This window comes from Neltuma alba, unplaced genomic scaffold (assembly GCF_004799145.2).
Source record: "Neltuma alba isolate B1F8T4 unplaced genomic scaffold, ASM479914v2 tig00004226_pilon, whole genome shotgun sequence".
NCBI lineage: Eukaryota > Viridiplantae > Streptophyta > Magnoliopsida > Fabales > Fabaceae > Neltuma > Neltuma alba.
The window spans coordinates 30,928-50,188 of NW_021633612.1; the positions used below are offsets into that span (position 1 = coordinate 30,928).

At 32.7% G+C, this 19,261-nt stretch overlaps 1 pseudogene; it reads left to right on the forward strand.

The window, feature by feature from the left end:
- Positions 1-640: 640 nt before the first annotated feature.
- LOC114744001 (G-type lectin S-receptor-like serine/threonine-protein kinase RKS1) lies at positions 641-9,540 on the forward strand (annotated as a pseudogene).
- Positions 9,541-19,261: the final 9,721 nt, after the last annotated feature.

Below are 19,261 nucleotides of genomic sequence, written 5' to 3' on the forward strand. Positions count from 1 at the left end.
AAAAGTAAAATTACACCACAAAACATTTTATGATGCTAGATATATCTGGAAAAATATTTCAAGGTGCTAGACGCATTATAAATTGCTTTAGAGCGCTAAACACACTTGACAAAATATTTCAGGGTATTAGATGTACCTTAATTCTAAATTAAATTATTTAATTTTTACAATATTTAATGTGAGAAAATTTTATTGAATATTCTAGCCTATCATGAACCCATTCAAAATCTTTTTTTCCCCCAATAATCCTTTGGGTCACTTGGTGTGCAACGCTTTTTTGAATCCTATTATTAGGTATATGAGTAACCAACTAATTTGGCTTGAGGCTTTACCATTAGGATGCATCTCCCCAGCAAGTTTTTTTAACAAGGTGGAAATTGAACTTAGTTCCTCTACTTTATGATCAAGTTTTTTTTTGGTAAAAAGATATATTATATAAAATAAAAAAAGTTATTACACAACTAAGATCGGTATTACTGAGTTGAAGGGATGGGGTTAATGAAACATTAGTTTTGTGAAATGAGCAACTGGAAAAAGATTGAAGGAACGTGTTAATATCCTTTGCCAGGGTGCATGCCCACTGGAACCAAAAGAATCAAAAAGACCATTAAGCAGCTTTTTCTCATATGAGACGATATTGATGCGATTCACAAGTGCGGGAATCTTCCAGCCAGGTGAGCAGCCTTAGGTAGTTGGGTGGGAACTGTGCAAGTGCATACATCCCATTCAATTGGGGGGGGGGGGGGGGATGCTAATTAATGACTTCAGAGGAAATACACTAAGGCTCTGACAATGAGATGACTTCTAGCTGGGCACGCTACGAAAGGAGACCTTCAATTCAACGAACGTGCATAGAAAGTTGGAAAAAATTAAAAAGACAACTAAATTTTCATCACACATTAGATTATATGATGATATGATTCTATTTATAAATTTATAAATTACTTTTAATATATTTCATATAAAAAACATTTTAAACTGTATTAATTCTCGATTAAAATATAATAATTTTTTAATTTTATTTTTATTTAATATATATATCTATAAAAAAACTATTTACATTATAATAAATAAAAGATAAAATAATACATTTACGTTAAAATTTTAATAAAATGATTTATAGATAGGATCAACAAAAACTTTTTCTTTCTCCCTTATAAAGATAACTCATGGAACGGGCTTCCATTGACTCTAGTCTTTTGTTGACTTGGACAACAAACCTAAAAATTATGTGTGGAGTATGAATAACAATGAGTGGTGATCTTCACAGCTTTTAAATATAAGTATAGAAGAACATATATGTATACATATTCGTTTACAAAGTTCATTATCAAGAAAGAGTTATAATTTTTTAAAGTCATTTTAGGAATTTCTGATAATGAAGATAGCAAATGAAATAGTTCTTATCTGTCTTGTATTATTCTCTTACTACTATTTGTTTTGTGCAGCTTTTGAAGCCATAACTATTGGCAAACCCATTGGCGATGATGGAGAACTTCTTATTTCCAAAGGAAGAAAGTTTGCTCTTGGGTTCTTTAATCCTGGCAAATCTAGCTCTCGCTATGTTGGAATCTGGTACTATAATTTGCCAAAGCAAACTGTTGTCTGGGTGGCAAATAGAGACAAGCCCATCAATGCACCTCTGGAGTTCTCTCCCTCAGCACAGATGGGAATCTCATTCTCCACCATAATAACACCAACCTCCCCATCTGGTCCACGAATGTTTCTGTTAGTGTTTCAAGTACCAGAGTTATGGCTCAACTATCTGATGTAGGTAATCTTGTTCTAATTCAAAACGACTCCAAAACTGTGTTCTGGGAAAGCTTTGATCATCCCACCGACACCTTTCTTCCATATGCCAAACTGGATTTCAACAAAAGAACTGGTCAAGGTTGGTTCTTGTAGTCGTGGAAGACAGACGACGATCCCGCAACAGGAAGCATCTCAGCTAGGTTCAATACTTCTGGCAAATCTCAGTTGTTTCTGTACAAACAAAACATTCCAGTGTGGCGAGTTGGACCCTTCAATGGAGAAATATTTGTGGGTCTCAAAGCTTTGAAACGTTTAATGATGTATACCTTCAATATTTCTATTAAGGAAGATGATAATGAGGTTAATGTCACGTATAATGCCTTGGATAACGCCTCTATATTCAAGATTGTAGCTATTCCATCAGGATTCATGCAAATGCAGATATGGGATTATGATAAGAAAGATTGGAAGCGATATGCATTTTATCCACAAGTGGACTGTGAGAATTATGGAACTTGTGGACCTAATAGTAATTGTGACTCTTACAATTTTGGATACCATATGTGTACTTGCCTACCTGGGTTTGAACCCAGAAACAAAGAAGATTGGTATCAAAATGATCAATCAGCGAATTGCGTGAGGAAGAAAGGGCCACCCTTGTGCAGAAATGGAGAAGGCTTTGTTAAAGTAGAAAGTGTCAAGATTCCTGATACATCTATAGCAAATGTTAGAAAGGGTTTGAGCATGGAGGAATGTGAACAAGAGTGTTTGAGAAACTGTTCTTGTACTGCCTATGCTGCTGCAGATGTCAGAAATGGAGGGAGCGGGTGCTTGGCATGGCATGGAGCTCTAATGGACACAATGGTGTTAAATGAGGAAGGCCATGATATCTATGTTCGTGTTGATGCCATTGAATTGGGTGGGTGTATTGCATATCTTAATTTCTTGTTTTTCCTCTACTGTTTTTAACTTTACTTTGTCTTGAAGACTTTCTTTTTTTTTTTTCCACTTTTCTCAGCAAATTATAACAGGAAGTCGAGAGGAATACTTTCTGTGTCTAGAATAGTGGGAATTCTGATGGCTACCATCGTTGTGGTTGTTATTCTCATTGCCGTGTGTGTTTACTGCTTTCAGATGAAGAAAAAGAGAGGTGCCTACTTCTTTTCCCTTCTTTACTTCTCTAGGACAATTTATGTATTTTTAATCATCCTAGACAAATTATAAACTAAAAAAGAAAATCAAGAAATAGATACTCTCCACTAGTTTTAGGTAAAGCATGGAAGAAAAAACCAGACCGGACCAACCGGTTCAACAGGAAAACCGGTACACCGGTCTAGTGTCCGGTCTAGTTTTATTAGGTGAACCGGGTAATGTTCAAATCGGTATTGAACCGATTAAATCAGTCAAAACTCGTGTTAAACTGGATAAACTGCCGGTTGGAGTGGGTTAGCTGGTTTAGTTATTTTGCTCCTCCCACCAGTGTAAAACAATGTTGTTTTGTCATTGAGGGAAAAAAAAAGCCCCAATTTGGCCGATCTCATATGATCTAGAGAAAGAAATGAAAAGAAGAATATAAACTCCAAATATGCCTGTCTGCCGATTGCAAGCTCAGTCTTCCAATCAAACTTTGCTGGTGCTTGTGATCATCGTTTTCACTCTTCGTTTCTTGCTCCATCACTGTCATTCTTAATATATGGCTATCGTGGCCATATCTTCATCTCAGTATTTCCCTCCCAAGACGCAGCTCGTGTTGTTGGAAGGAAAGGAGAAAGAAAGGGAAGAAGAAAGAAAGTTTGTGCTAATTGAAAGTAAGGAGGAAGAGAGGGGAGAAGGGAGCCTCGTGCTAGTGGAACATAAGAGAGTTTGTAAAAGTACAGAGAGATATGAGAAAAATGAAAGCCAATTAGTCAAATGATTTGATGGATGAGTATGGAAGGAGAAAAGAATGGAAAAAAAAAAGGCAAAGGCTTTCACGTGCCTATGGAGGAGATAAGGAGAGAGAATAAGAAATAAAAGTAAAAATGTAAGCCTGATAAGGAAAAAAATAAAGCTAAAAGATAAAATTTAATGGGCTATAAATTTATACAAAAGGAGAGAATAAAGAGAAGAAAAAAGAAAAATAAAAAGATTAAGTAATATTTTTTTTATAATCTGAATAGGAATTTTTTTATATTTTAATTAAACTACATTATTTTAATTATTTCCGATTTAATCCGGTCTAATCCTAATCTAACCCATTAACCCTTAAATCAGTATATCAACCAGTTTATTGACCAGTCTGGTTTTTTATTCCTTAAGCTAAAATAAAAATATAAAAGGGATAGACATGTATATATAGATATATATTTGGGGTTCATAGCTGGAAGCTTAGTTGTCACATCAATAATTTCAATAGTACTTTTTTATCATGCATATTCGCAAGAATTAATTAATGTTCAAGCAATTCATTAATTGAAGCTAATTATGTTCAACCAAGTCATTGATTGAAGCTAATATATTTGATGCCATAAGTTACTATTTATTTGGTACTTTTATATTTTTGGTTGAATTTTAAAAATTCATAACTATTCATAAAAAAATCACATGAGAATGCTCTGAATTTTTTTAAAAGTTCTCAAAATCTTTTACATGTATTGGGGGGAAAAAGATTATCCTCGCCTGATCCTATTTAAATTGATACAATTTATTCGTTTCCTAAACTTGTTCTGTACATCCAAATGTCCTGAATTAGGATTTCTTGGAAAGCACTTTATCTAGTGGTTGAAATAAATTTGTCATGGATATATCTAATATCGTTTACTATGGCTAGACTAGCATATAATTTGCATAACCCAAAAAATCATCAAACTTAAGTCATCATACTTGATGCATCATAAATCATGGATTTACAGGTAAATAACGTGCCAAAACAAGTATAACCTTATGAAGCTTTATCATCATTCAATCAGTATCCATGAATTTTTGGCACAATTCACTACTTAGCCTTTAAAATTGTCTTCATAACAAAAATATGATTTCTTAACTTTAATAAATTTAAAGCAAGCTTCTTCATATTCTTTGAAATCTCCTCGCCTCTTCCTTTAAAAGTGTTTGCTCCTAAAAGGTTTGAGAATTTGGGTGACATTCGGAGAAATTCCAATACCAAACAATATCGTTCATGCATCCAAAGCAAAAGCTCATTACCACATCACATTCAGTAACTAATATAATGACAAATTTACATGCTTAATCTTTCATACTTTACGTATGACCATGGAAATATTGGAAATAGAGCTTCAAACATTCACTCATTCTTTTTATGGTAAATCTAAGCATTCATACTAATCATCACACAAGTATAATTAAATTATATCAAGCACACAGTCAATATAAGTTTACTCTATCTTTTAGCTTTATTAATTCTTATATGTTTTCCTTGCTTCCACTACATGATTCGCCATGATCAAATCTCCTTTTTCCATGATATTCTTTGTTTCTGAATATATGCCATGGAATATTTGTAAGAATAGTTAGAGTAATGAGATTGTTTGGGTGCTCTTGATAGCTTAAACTCTATTTAATTTTTACTTTATTTATCTTATTTTTCACTATTTTTTCTCGGAATAAGAATTCCCACGCCATCATTTTCCCACAAAAAAGATATTATGGGGAGTTCATTTGTGACCTTAGAATCAACAAAATCAACCTCCTACGAGTTTTAAGTTTGGTCAAAACATAAGGTTATATAGCCCTAAAATGCTATTTTCATATATCTGTTGCTAAATTCATAGTTATAATTAAGGTTAGTCTCATTTTACCATGATAGATTTTCTAATTGCCATAATCAATTCCTTAACCACGAGTACTTTAAAATTTAATTATCATCATTTCTCTTCTTTGTTTCTTATGGCTGTCATCATTTTGGGCTTATTGGGCGTGTTATTGTGCTCTCACTTTAATCGACCTTTACCCAATAACTTACTCAACTGAAACTATATTAATTTTCTTGTTTGATTCAACTTTTGATCCGCCGATGAAAGTTGGCTATAACAGAAGGAGTTAGTCTCTCATAAAGTAATGAACCAAAGTTCAAATTCCAGATAAGAGATGTGCCCACATTTAGTATCTGATATTGTCATCTTTAATAGAAAGATACCTATGCACATACAAAAAAACAAAAACTTTTGATCCAAAATGTTTTTAATATTTTTCCTAAGATGTTATTCACTTCAATACCGCTTATAGGCTTTAAATATCACATAGGAATCTTTTTTCCTATTGCCAACCCACACCCCCCCCCCCAAAAAGTTTCGTATTTTTATTGAATTTTTTGAGTAAATTTCCATAGTTATACTTAATGGCCCGCAACTTCAACTTGACCCTCATGTAATTCCCTTCAATATCTCTTGAGAGTTTTAATGAAAATAACTTATAAGTCCTTTCCAACTTAGAATATTCGCAGGACCACTTGCTCACTTTCCAGCTCAAGGTATTCTTCCATAATTTCATAATATTTATTTACACTTAATACTAAGAACTTTCAATAATTATAATTTTGTTCTTATACACTTCTTGTCTCCTTTTTCTAACTTGGACCTTTCTTCCTTTAAATTTAAGTACCTATTCTCTTTCATTTGAATCTTTAAAGCTTTCCCAAAACCTCTAAAAATATTTATACCCTAGTGCTAGAAAAATGTTTATTTTGTAATTTAATCCTTGAGATTCATTTTATTTTTAAGGGAACATCTAGAAATTTTTCTCGGTTAGACTTAGTAGCCTACTTAATTCAAGTTTATTATTGAGCTTCTATAGCCCCAGAATATGAGATATGCATTAGTGGGGTCGACATTATTCCTTCTCTTTCTGTTTATTTGTCCAACAAATTTATTTAGGATTATTTTTCGTGGGGAGACGAATGAGGACGCTGTTTAATTCCTTACATCAAGTTTGGAATAAGTAGAAAAGCATAAATAAGGTGCTAAAGTTGAATTGCTTGGCCAAATAGTGTAAACCTACAAAATTATTCATGGTAAGATTATTAAACGAAATTACTAAAATATAGAGTTGTATGAAAATTTCTTATATAAATAATTATATGACTATAATATATCAACATTTTAATAACTTTAAAAGGCGTTTTATCAAAAATAAAAATTACGATCTTTTGTTGTGTTTTCTTGTAGGCAAAATGTATATCAGAGAATTGATAATGATAATCATGGTCAAAGCTTTTTTTCTACGGAAGATGAATGGGCTGTACAATAAAACCCTTACCCTTGTCACCCCTAAAAAAAAAGCCTCACTCTCCCCCTATCGTCATTCTAATTTCACCATCAAAGTTGTCTTTTAAATGCTATATTTTAAGTCACTCAAATGTAATTGATTACAATATTGTGTGTGTTTTTGTTTCTTCCCTCCCACTTTAATTAGTCTTTTGAGATGGAAGAAAGGTTTTTGGTCACAGATTTTACCTTGGTTATTTAACATATCTATTATCATATTCAAAATACTGTTGCTGACCTTATTCATATTTATGCTAGACTTTTAAATTTATTTATTAAATTACTTGTACAGAATTAGTTGTACTAGAACTTTTGAAAAATCATTGTGCAATCCAACATAAGAATCTAAGCACTAAAAAGTCTCACAGCAAATAAGTAGCATGCACATGTTATCATCTCCTGTAGTGTGACTTTTCATTGCATGCTATTCATTTGTGAAACTTTTTAGTGATTAAATTACTTATGTGAGATGCGCAACAATTTTCTCCAAAATATTTAACACATATATTATAAAAAAATTCAGCTTCAATCACACTAAGATTAAATCATTGAAATATGAACAAGTTCTAGTTAAATGATGGAACTTATTCTGAACATATTGTTTTGAATGAATATGTTCTTTTCTTGGCACAACATATTCCAAATTTCTTATTGTATACTCTTGTATTCCAGACAAGATGGCTCAGCAACAAATAAACATAGAATCTACCTCAGAAGAAGAGCATGGTGAAAATAGCACCCAGGTAAGCTTACAATTTTTCAACATTAAAACAATACAGGCGGCTACAAATGGTTTTTCAAGTGAGAATGAGTTAGGGCATGGCGGATTTGGCTCCGTCTACAAGGTAAGAGAAATATTAAAAATCTCATTCTTATGCATCTTCCTTTAATCTTATTATTATATTTTAATTCTTATGCGAGTAATATATCATTTAACATTAGTGTTTGATAGTCTTTTAGCAAATATATGTATGTTGGCAAAAATATATATATGTATGAAATTTTAGCGCTTTGATATTTCAGGGCTTATTAGTTAATGGACAAGAGATAGCAGTGAAAAGATTGTCTCAACATTCAGGACAAGGGATTGAAGAGTTCAAGAATGAAATTAAACTGATTGCCAAATTGCAGCACAGGAATCTCGTAAGGTTGTTTGGACATTGCATTCATAAAGAAGAAAGGATGTTGATCTATGAGTACCTTCCCAATAAAAGCTTGGACTTCTATCTTTTTGGTGTGTCCTTCTCTTTCTTTTCTCTAACTAGGCACGTTTATATAAACGAAGTTTAAAAAATGAGTTGCAATATATAAATTATGAATAGTATATAACTTGAAATAGAGCTTATTAATTATATCTACTGATATATTGATTGTGTATATTCATATATTAATAAATGATTGTAACAAATATAACGTGGTCAATTTACATACCTAAACAAATCAGAGAAACATTTTATCAAATAATGTTCTAGTATTCAATTCCCATCATGTCTTTTCTTATTCAATTTGTACATATGATTATTAGGACTAGATTAGTTTCCCACAATTTTTCGATATTAATTAAGAAAATTTTATGGTTCATTTTAGATATGCATCAAAGATCATTTTTAGATTGGGATAAGGGTGTTCATATTATTTTTGGAATTACTCGAGGTCTTCTTTATCTTCATCATGATTTGAGGTTGAAAATAATTCACCGAGACCTTAAAGCTAGCAATGTTCTCTTAGATGCTACAATGAACCCCAAAATTTCAGATTTTGGCATGGCTAGAATATTTGGTGAGGACCAAATCCAAGCAATAACAAGGAGAATAGTTGGGACATAGTAAGGACCAAACTCTTTTAGATCTCTTGAAATAAGATGAAAGATTGATTTTCACAAGAATACATTATAATAATTTTGAGTTATTGTTGTAGTGGTTATATGTCTCCAGAATATGCAATGGAAGGACAATATTCAATAAAGTTTGATATCTTCAGCTTTAGTATTCTTTTATTGGAGATCATTAGTGGGAGGAGAAACATAGATCGTGAAAAGGAAGGATCATACTTGAATTTGATTGGAAGAGTAAGGCTAAAAATCTATAAGGATAAAGTATAAACTAAACTAATTTTTTCCCATGTTCTCTCATATTTTACCTCAAAAGCCTAATGAGAGAAATTGCATTAACAAATCTCAACGACATTTTTCCTACTAATAATTGTATAATGTTTCATTAATTTGTAGATATGGAACTTGTGGGGAGAAGGAAAGGCCTTGGAAATAGTAGACTCAACACTTGGTGAATCATATCCTATCGATGTTGTCCTAAGATATATCAAAATAGGGCTCTTGTGTGTGCAAGAAATTGCCATCCATAGGCCATCCATGACAGAAGTTATATTCATGCTTGGCCATGAAGTAAGTCTTCCCTCACCTCAAAAACCTGCGTTTTTGTTAAATCCTCATGATTTGCACTCAGAGATTTCAACATCTAAGGAAGCTTCAGCTAATATCCTCACACATTCTACAATTGATGGTCGTTGATCATAAATTGAACATGGATAGCCTAAAGGGATTTTAAGTGAACTGAGGAAATTGAAAGATACAAAAATAGTGTATGAGCCTCCTTTTTTTGACTCTCATAAAAGTTGGATCCATTATTTTGTATTTATATATATTTTTCCGTATACTTTATATGCCTTTTTAGAATCTGATTGAAGAATTTAAAGTATTCTACCATGAATGCTTGAGAAGCATGTGTGTCTCTATAAAAGGTTATCTTTGCTCATTGTTTTAGTTCTTATTTATTTTCTTGGACAAATAATTAGATAAATTGTCTATTGTATCATGATGATATTTAAATTCTTTGAAAGAATTTCGATGGTAAAACTAAGTACAATATCCAAACACCCTCCAACTTATGTTCATGGTTAGTATGCAACCTATTCAACAATCTATAATTATTTTGATGAAACCATAGTTAACCTACTAAGTACCAGATTTTTTGGCCAACTCAAAAGTTGGTAGAACGATTATATATCAAAGATGAAAAGGATCAAATATTAAGAGCCATAAGATAGAGTCAGATGAGACTCCTATTACTCATAATAGAGAACTCAGTCTTGATGCTTAAAATATCATAATATTTACCATAGTTCAACATTTCATAGGTGATCCCTTTTTGTGGAAAGATAGGTTAGCTGAACTTTCAAACCTTAAATGCAGAGCACTCGTTGATTTTAGGTGGTATAGAGGTACCTTCTTAACCAAAGTAATATTAAGGTATTTGCTGCAACAGGAATGGATCCTCCATTATGAGTAATAGGAGTCCTACCAAGCTCTACTTTTATAGCTCTTAATATTTAGTTCTTCTCTTCTTGTGATATATAATCATCCCGCTAATCTTTGAGTTGGCCAGAAAATCTAACAAGGAAGTTAACTATGCTGTAAATAATGTGTGTGGGTATGTCAAAGAAAGAGTCTCATATTGCTTGAGATTGTAGGGGTTCAAACAAGTGATCTTGTGTTATTAAATGGGGCAAGAGAAGGAGTGAGCTGGCAATCATAATAGGCCACTGGAGGCAAATTCAACAATTTTCCCTTACCCTATGTGAGAGTCAAATGCGATACTAGGCACACATTATAAGAAATATCCATCTAATTAATATGTCATTTTACCTATTATTGGCGGGAACATCTAAATCATCTAAATTCTCCAAAAATATAGTGGATCTTCCAACTCCTCCATAATGTTGTGCAAATCCTGCTGATGGTAACACATGTAAAGAAATGATAAATCCAAGTTGTGTCCTATGAATATTATCATTAAAAGCTACTTTGCAACTACTGTCAAAGCAAGAAGCAGCAGTCCCAAAGATTAAATAGATTCTTTTTGTAAGAACAGGGTGAACATAATAGCAAAACATAGAAGAACTCATCAAGGCAAAGCACTAGAGGAGGGAAGAGAGTTGTTTAAAAGCTTATAGCTCGGGGCTATTGAACTTCATTCTCATGCCCTTTTTACAAGCATTTCAATATTTCTTATCATTAGGGAACTAATTCTTCCTCATAATTAGTCAATCTCTAACATTCAATAGCTAAGGTATTTTAATGCAAAGAGCAGCCATATAACAATCATCATAGTTCAACCATATAATAGCAATCGTCCATGCATCAATAATCAATGCAATGTTGACACTAAAACTAATTAAATCTTGCTACCTTGATCCAATTACTTCCTTGCTGTTTGTTCTTGTTCTTTCCCTCCACAAATATCAAAGCCTAAACATCACATTACAAAAAGGACAACCACATTATAATTTAAACTAGACAAGACTTAATGACAACACTTAAATAACCTTTAACCCTTAATTCTTTGAATTTTGGAGCTTTGTTTTCTTTAACCTAAAAATTATCCTCTTAGATTAACCCTACATAATTTTTCATGTAGAATTCAAATATGAACTTGGATTGATAAAAAAAAACTCCTTCCTTCCTAAACTGTGTTAGACGAATAGGTGCCCTAAAACCCCAAAAATTTTAACTTTAATTCCAATGCTTTTGATACTTGTTTTTTAGGTTTATCCTACATCGTTTTTCATTTTAAACACAATAGAAGCATCAAAACTATCAAAATCACATTCTAGGGTATAGATTTAGGGTTGACCAAGCAGCACACAATAATTCCATATCATGCAATCTTTCAAAATTCAACACAAAACCACTTAAAACAAGCTTAATCCAATGTGTTTCAACTAGGTTTAACATCAAAAGCTTCCTCCCCTAAACCTATATCATTTTGGCCAGAACTTCCTATAGGGGAAACAATAGTTTTCAACCATCTAATCCAAGAAATCAAAGCAAGGAACAAGATAGAACATCCTACCAACCTTGTATCCAAGCTTAGTTGACCAAAGTAGGTGTTTTCCTCTTGATTGCACTTTAAGAAATAAATTGGCAAGAGTTTCCCTAGGATGGCCAAAATATTGCTCTTGCAATAGGGAAGAGAGTCTATTTATAAGCCAAGCCTCTCGCATTAGCCCTCTAAGATCACACTAATTATAATGGTGAGGTGTCAACACCCTAAGCTTTTTGGAACCAATTTCCCTTCTTGAAATAATTCCAAATGAAATTAATTTTCTAAAGCCAAAATCCTCTTCACCCTTGGCTTGACAAGTAGCACCTTAATCCTCCCTATTGGTGGCTTGACAAGTGGCATATTGTGGGCCAAGTAAAAGATAAGAGAGTTGCTTTTTACTTTATCAGTGTACTTTGCTATGAGATTAATTTCTATTCTATAATTACCGTATCCTGGTCACTGTAATAATTTTCTATCAGATCTATAACCCATTCCAAAATGACATCTTTTGCTACCACCTCAATTTTCTATTTAATTATAAAGAAGGAAACTATTTTCCTTTTTATAGGGACTTCTTTACGCGAGATGATAATTAAGAAATTATGAACATTTAAGATGCTTCAATTAATTCCATAATCTCTTATAATTCCTTGGGATGCCTTGTGAATTTTCTCAAGATTTTATTTTTTAAAAAAATATTTATTTGGAATTTTTCAAATAAAAGACCTCAATTTGGTTTAATTAGTCATTAAATTCCTTTATAATTTTTCTAAGGATAATTTGGGAATAAAATCACTTATACAGTGTCACATAATTCTTGAAGTATATTATGCTTATTTTTCCTCAATTTCTTAAGCCTTAAAAATATTTTTTCGTAATTAATTTTTGACCAATTTTTCTTTATTAGTCAAACTTCCGAAAACAACTGGAAATTCATAATAAATATTATCCATCATAATTATGACTTTTTGAGACCTCCATACTCTCCTGGGGTCTTTTCCCTAGTTTCCATGATTATTTCATAATTTTTGAGAATCTCTAATATATTTTTCAAAATTATATAATCCTACTCATAACTTTTAGGGAATTGTATTTTTGCCCTGACACTATATTACTTTAGGAATTGTATCTTTTTATTTCTTCCTATTATTCTGGCCCTTAAATGTCGAGAAATATCCGTACTCCTATTTATCAAATTATTGGATGTGACAAACCCAACTAATGATGTCACCACTTCTTTGAACTTACTCCTAGTTAGAACCCCCTCACTCACTAGGTTAAATATAATGTCTCACATGGATGCCCTAATCTTGAGTGTTTGGGTTTAGGTCATTTTAACTTCGATTACTTTGTCAAATCCTAGCAACTGAAGCTCCAATTATGACTCTTAATTATATGAAATTACTCAAGTTATGTAGGAGTAATAAGCATCATGCATATTAATGCAAGTACTTACCTTATGGATACAATTTTTTTTGGAAAAAAAGCTATTAAGAACTCATTTTGAAGCAATTTATAACATAATCGCAATGAAGGCCTCTTTTAAAAAAACTTTCAAGTTTGCCCCAATATGTGAAGTGACTTGCAAGTTGTATTAAGAAGGGTAACAATATTATTGATGCAAAACCCAGTATCACTTGCTTGAGTGAATATTCTTTGTAACAAGTGTAAAGTTTTCTTAGTTATGTGCAATTAGACATGATGTCATTATCTTCAATGCTTGTATAGCCAATGAATAAAAGCTTATCTTGACTTCATTTAACGATGCCAATATCGTGACAAAGAAGAGGCGAAAAGAGGAAGAGAGCTCAATCTCCATATTGGTTTTCTTTATTGAAAGATCGTTGGAGAGAAAGAAATGCCCCTTGAGTAAAGTAATAGGATTGAGAAAAGCTTATAGCCTATTTTAGAGGTCGCAAATACTTGGAATGGAAAAGTTCTTTAGATTCAACCACTCAAAAAATTAACTCTGACAAAAATCTCCAAGTTACAAGTGTAGAGGATGAATGAATATATCAACACCTCTTATCTAAATCATATCACCCACCTTAAATTGACTAGTGTCAAAGTAAAAGGGTTCACAAGAATGCAATGTCTAACGATTTTTCTCTCACCACGCAAGTGTTACACATATCACTTAGTGTTTAGGGGTTAGTGTTTTCTCTCTGTATCTAAATTATCCAATTCCCTTTCCATAGGCTTGGTAATAATCTAAGTTCTCCATCATTCAAAAACCCATATACTAACATAGATGACAAGGGCTTTTTATTTGGGCGTGATGTGTAACGAAAAGATAAAGGATGTTTAAGAACCAAAGTAGATACTCAGGATAACTAAGAGTAATAAGAAATAAATATGAAATAACCAAGTGTACGCCCCAAAAGGCCTTATACAAAAGGAGAACATAAGGAAGTTTTTCCTATATTTTCTTCGTATTTGCCCATCTTTATTTTTCATCTTTCCCGACAATTCTTTTTTTTTTACTTTTTCTTTTTTTCTCATTTTCTCTCTTTCTTCAAATTTTTGTTATATTTTTCTTTTCTTTCTTCAACTTTTTTTTTCAACTTCGAAATGTTCACAAGAGAGAAATTTAACAAGACTAAACTGATAGCATCAACAATTATTAGAGTGTACAATCACTTCCCCTGACTAACATTAAGTGCCCTTAGGAACTGAAAGTAGCTAATTGGGTTGGAATGTCACCTTCCGAGTCATCAAAATTGTGATTGCACCAGATAATGTAGTATAGGGCACAACCAGTTGTTCTTCTCAAGGAGTACTTTATTAGAAAACAACCTAGTCTAAATTGATAATCAAAAGCACGATGATTTGGGTAAAGAAAAATAGGGGATTCAATTGTTCTAAAGGTGGTGCAATAAATGTAAAATACAGAGGAATAAATGTTTTTGGTATTTTAAATGAATGAAAGAATGTTTTGGATTAAAGGAAAATTATGGTGAAATAGTCTCTTGAGATAAAAACTCAGCTATCACTGCGCTTAAAATGATTGAGAGTTTTAGAAATCTCCAAGTCTAAAGAAAAACCCCAAGAAATCACTTGGGTCCAATATCTTAATTAATAAAAACTCACTTTAAGCAAAGTTAATTAGCACCTCTTAAAATATTATTGGAAGCCACTTAGAGTGTAAATGAACGGATGATACAATGTCCTTAGATCATCAATCAATAATCACAGAATACCAAGTACACAGATTGATCATTAATAATCATTGATCATCAATTGAATGCAAGGATTCCAAATTGATATATTTATATAACTGATCCAATATTAACAGCATCCGATCCAAATACATTTCAGTAGTTTAAACACATGTTTAGACTGATAACTCCCCTATTAAGTCCTTGAGCTCAAACTTTGTCTTCCATCACCAAGGGCTAAAGATTTAGCCTCTCACATCTTTAAATTGATCACAATCGCTCTAAGTATGAACAGCCATGAGTGATGCTAAAAATGGGGTTAGAAAAATGCAGAAGAAGGTGGTTAGAGTGGTTTGATTAGTTCAAAATTGCAGAAAATGATGAAGAAGTGAGGAAAAATGAAGGTTTTGGGTGTGGAATCAATAGAGGTTTGAGAGAAAAATGGTGGTGGCTTCTATCCTTGCAAATCTGCAGAATGGAAAAGTCCCTTTTTGTGGTGCCTGCCCCCTTAGGTGTAAAAGCTCATAAACTTATTCCAAAATACACAGCTTTGTTTAACGCATTCAGGTTGCGACCTCATAAGTCTCAAGTTGCAACTTTGGGGAACAGGTCACGACTTTAGAATCCCATGTCACGACCTAGGGAGATAGAGAGCATTCAGTCTTGGCCTAAGTCCAAAATACATAGCTCCACTTAAAGGGCATCCAAGTCGTGACTTCAGAAATCTAGGTCACAACCTAAGGAGGCAGAACACTCCAACTCTTGCGTTTTGGTCCTTATAACTTTGTGGCTCCATCAATGCTCCATCTTGGGTCTTAGGTCCTTCTCCAATTTCCTAAAAATCACAACAAAGAGCTTTGTAAAGACTAACTAATTACGGATCAAGCAATTACAAATAAGAAGAAAAAATTAACCCCCTTTTTATCCCTTAAACAACAAAATGCAATATATGAATCAATATAATCAAAAAGTTATAAATGCATTCATAATGAGGGTAAAAGTGTTGCAAAACATTAGAAAACACTTGACAAAATCATATAAAGATAGGGTTCTATTAGTAGCCCAAAATAAAAGATGACAAAGATATTTTCTATTGGGTAAGGGATAAGAAAGGAAAATCATGTAGGCATAAAGAGTTAGAACACTAGGGAAGGATGGTTTTTTGGCCTTGCTTTTATTAGGGATGGGAAAAAAAATGAATGCCTTGATCATCTCTATATCAAGTAAATGAACGCATAACATTACATCAAACAAGATATATACCAAGTTCTAGATTAGGTAAGGGATAAGTGGTATGCACATAAAAATGTCAATAGGCTCAAATCCTGACATGGTTTGTGTAATCATTATCCCATCGCATCCAAGTTAAACTATTTAAATAATTTATCCTTCAACTAGTCTCATCAATGCGGGATCAAGTTATTGTCAAAACTAAGCATCATCATATTATTTCCTCTAAACAAGCAACTTGCAGAAAAGAAGTTTTAAACCCCTTAGTTATTTCCTTTGATCATGAATACTCCAAGATAGTAAAGGGAAAAAAGAAAATTTTTACATTGCGTTAGGAATAAGGAAAGAACGATTAAAAGGGATATGTGAAGAACCTGGATGGATGATAGTGCATGATATGGACACCACTAAATAAAGTCAATTTTAATGAAAAATGGTCTATGCAAGTATTATCTACTGAAGATAAGACTCTATGTCTTCTTTCATTTTTTTTTAAATTTTTTCTCTTATTATTTTTTCACTTTTGTTTTTGTATTCTTATTTTGTGTTTTGGATTTTAGCAACCAAATAGTTTTTCCTTTTAACACTTCTTAAATGGTGTCAATAATGAGACCTGAGAACATGCTTTTCTTTAACCCTTAAGCTATTACATTTCTTAGTGAAAGATCAAAGACTTCATCTCCTACATATGCCTATTATATCATAGGAAAATAGAAGTCGTATTTAATTGGTAAGGGATCAAAATCCCCACATGGCCAAAGCCAAGAGCATGTAATCTTAACAGGCTGATGATGACAGGTTAGTTCTTTTTCCCTTTTTTTTTTAAATTGGTTTTTTTTTACATACAATAGTGGGGATAAATACTTTACCTATGTGATATATTTGTAAAAGGTTTAGAATCCAAACACAGCTAATACAAGACGGACGTAATTTCAAAAAAAGAATGCTAGAGAGTTGGCGATGATAGATAGTTGGATGGAATAATATTGAATCTCTTATTAAAAAAAAAGTCAATATTGAATCAATTAAGTTTATGCTTTGACTAGTCAGTGAGTCATCCAATGTCATATTGGCATAGGGATTTGTAGGTACCCTTTAGCCTCCTCTGAGAATACGTTATTCCACAGGAAGGTCTAGAGTTGATCGTTAGATGAGAAAGACCTTGAGTCCTATCACACCTAAGACCTTAGGGTTAATCATTGTTGTTTAGTAGCCTGTAGAAGACCTCTAACCTCCTTCAAAAGTGCGTTACTCTACAAGGAGGCTTAGAGTTGATCATCAAGTAGGAAGGGCCTTGAGTCCTATCCAACTTAAGATTTCATGGTTGATTATCATAGAAACCCTCTAATCTCCTCTGAGAATGCGTTACTCACAGGGAGATTTAGAGTTGATCATTAGATAGAAAGGATCTTAAATCCTATTTAACCTAAGTCTCATTGATAATTGTAAAAACACGCATAGAAGTGAAAACCAAAGTATATGCTGAAATATCAAAACTCTATTACATTCTTTAATTCCTTCATGATTTGGTTAAATAAATTAAGAAGCTCAAAGATCTCAGCTAGTGAATTTAGTAGGCTAATCATGGCTTTTGTGTGATTGAAAGTTCTAACAAGTTCTAGGATATTGGCATTGACAAAATTAATCAATTCTCCATATCTCTTCATCATATTCACCTATTCATGATAAAGGATCTCCTACTTTGATGAAACCTCTCTTTATTGATTCAACTTCTTCAAGAGGTTCTGAATTATCACAGTGGTGCTTTCCCCTATAGCAACCAATTCATTCATCTTGCTCTCTAAGAGTTGAGTGAGGTTATTGACTTCTTCCTGTGACTCCTTAAAGGGGCCATCATCTCTCAAGTGACTCTTTTTTCTTGGCTATCTTAATTAACCAAGCTTTATTATTCTTCATTTGATTTTTATGGCCTTTCTTAGGATTTTATCTTCCTTTTCTAGATTCATGAGTCTTAAGCATTCCTTTAGATCTCTTCTTTTTGTCTTTTCTACCATTTTTCCAAGTCTATTTCAGCAAGCTCTTCTAACTCTCTCTCTCTCTCTCTCGCTTCTAAGTTGCTAACCCTTTGCTTACCACTTAGGCACCATTTCCCAACAAAAGATCTTGAGGGGCATAAATAGGATTAGCCTCTTTGATTCTTTTATAGTCTTAGGTTGTGCCTATTTTTTCTTTTTCAAGCTCGGCTTTTTCCCTATATATTATCTTACCCCAAGCTTTTTTTTATCATCCTTTTCATGGAGGAGGCGTATGGCTTGCACTTCTTTCTTAGAGAAAACACTTTACTAGAATGCCAATTATCTTAACACTATTGAGAGGTTGCAAATAATATACCCTCCAAGTCCTATGATTAGCAAAGTCCCCACAGCAATAAATGACGTCTTCATCTTCCCACTAATCCCAACTTCCACAAGAGGAAATGTTCTTCCAACTGTAAAAAGGTCATCTATCACTTATTTTGATTTATTTCATTGAATTTTTGGTTGATGTTTAAATGAAATAAATGGATTGCTGTTTTTCATCTTTTTTTCTAAAATGCAAATCCTTTCTGTACAAGTGGCTCAACATCCATACATTAAGTATTGCGAAGCAACATCTTAGCCAACCACCTTTCTTCACATGATATTAAGATAACAACATGTAGGTCTCATAAATAGCCAATGCAAAGATTCTGCAGAAACTTTCTTGATCTTGTAATGCCACAAAGTACATCAGGCGAGCTTCCATATCGATTCTAGAGGTCCTGATGACTTGCCCTAATAGTTTTGCTATTACTCCTTGAGAAGGTGAATGTCCTTGGTATTGGTAGACTTGACTATCCTTTTAAATAGATATCCTGAGAATGTCTACATACTCCTTAATAGTTGGGGTTATTTAAAAATTAGAGAAGGTGAAGTCTCTTAACGAAGTATCCTAATACTAGTCTAATTCTACTAAAGTGTCCTCATATACTGGTACTTGTAATAGGTCAAGGACATTGTTGTATTTGTTCTTAAATTTT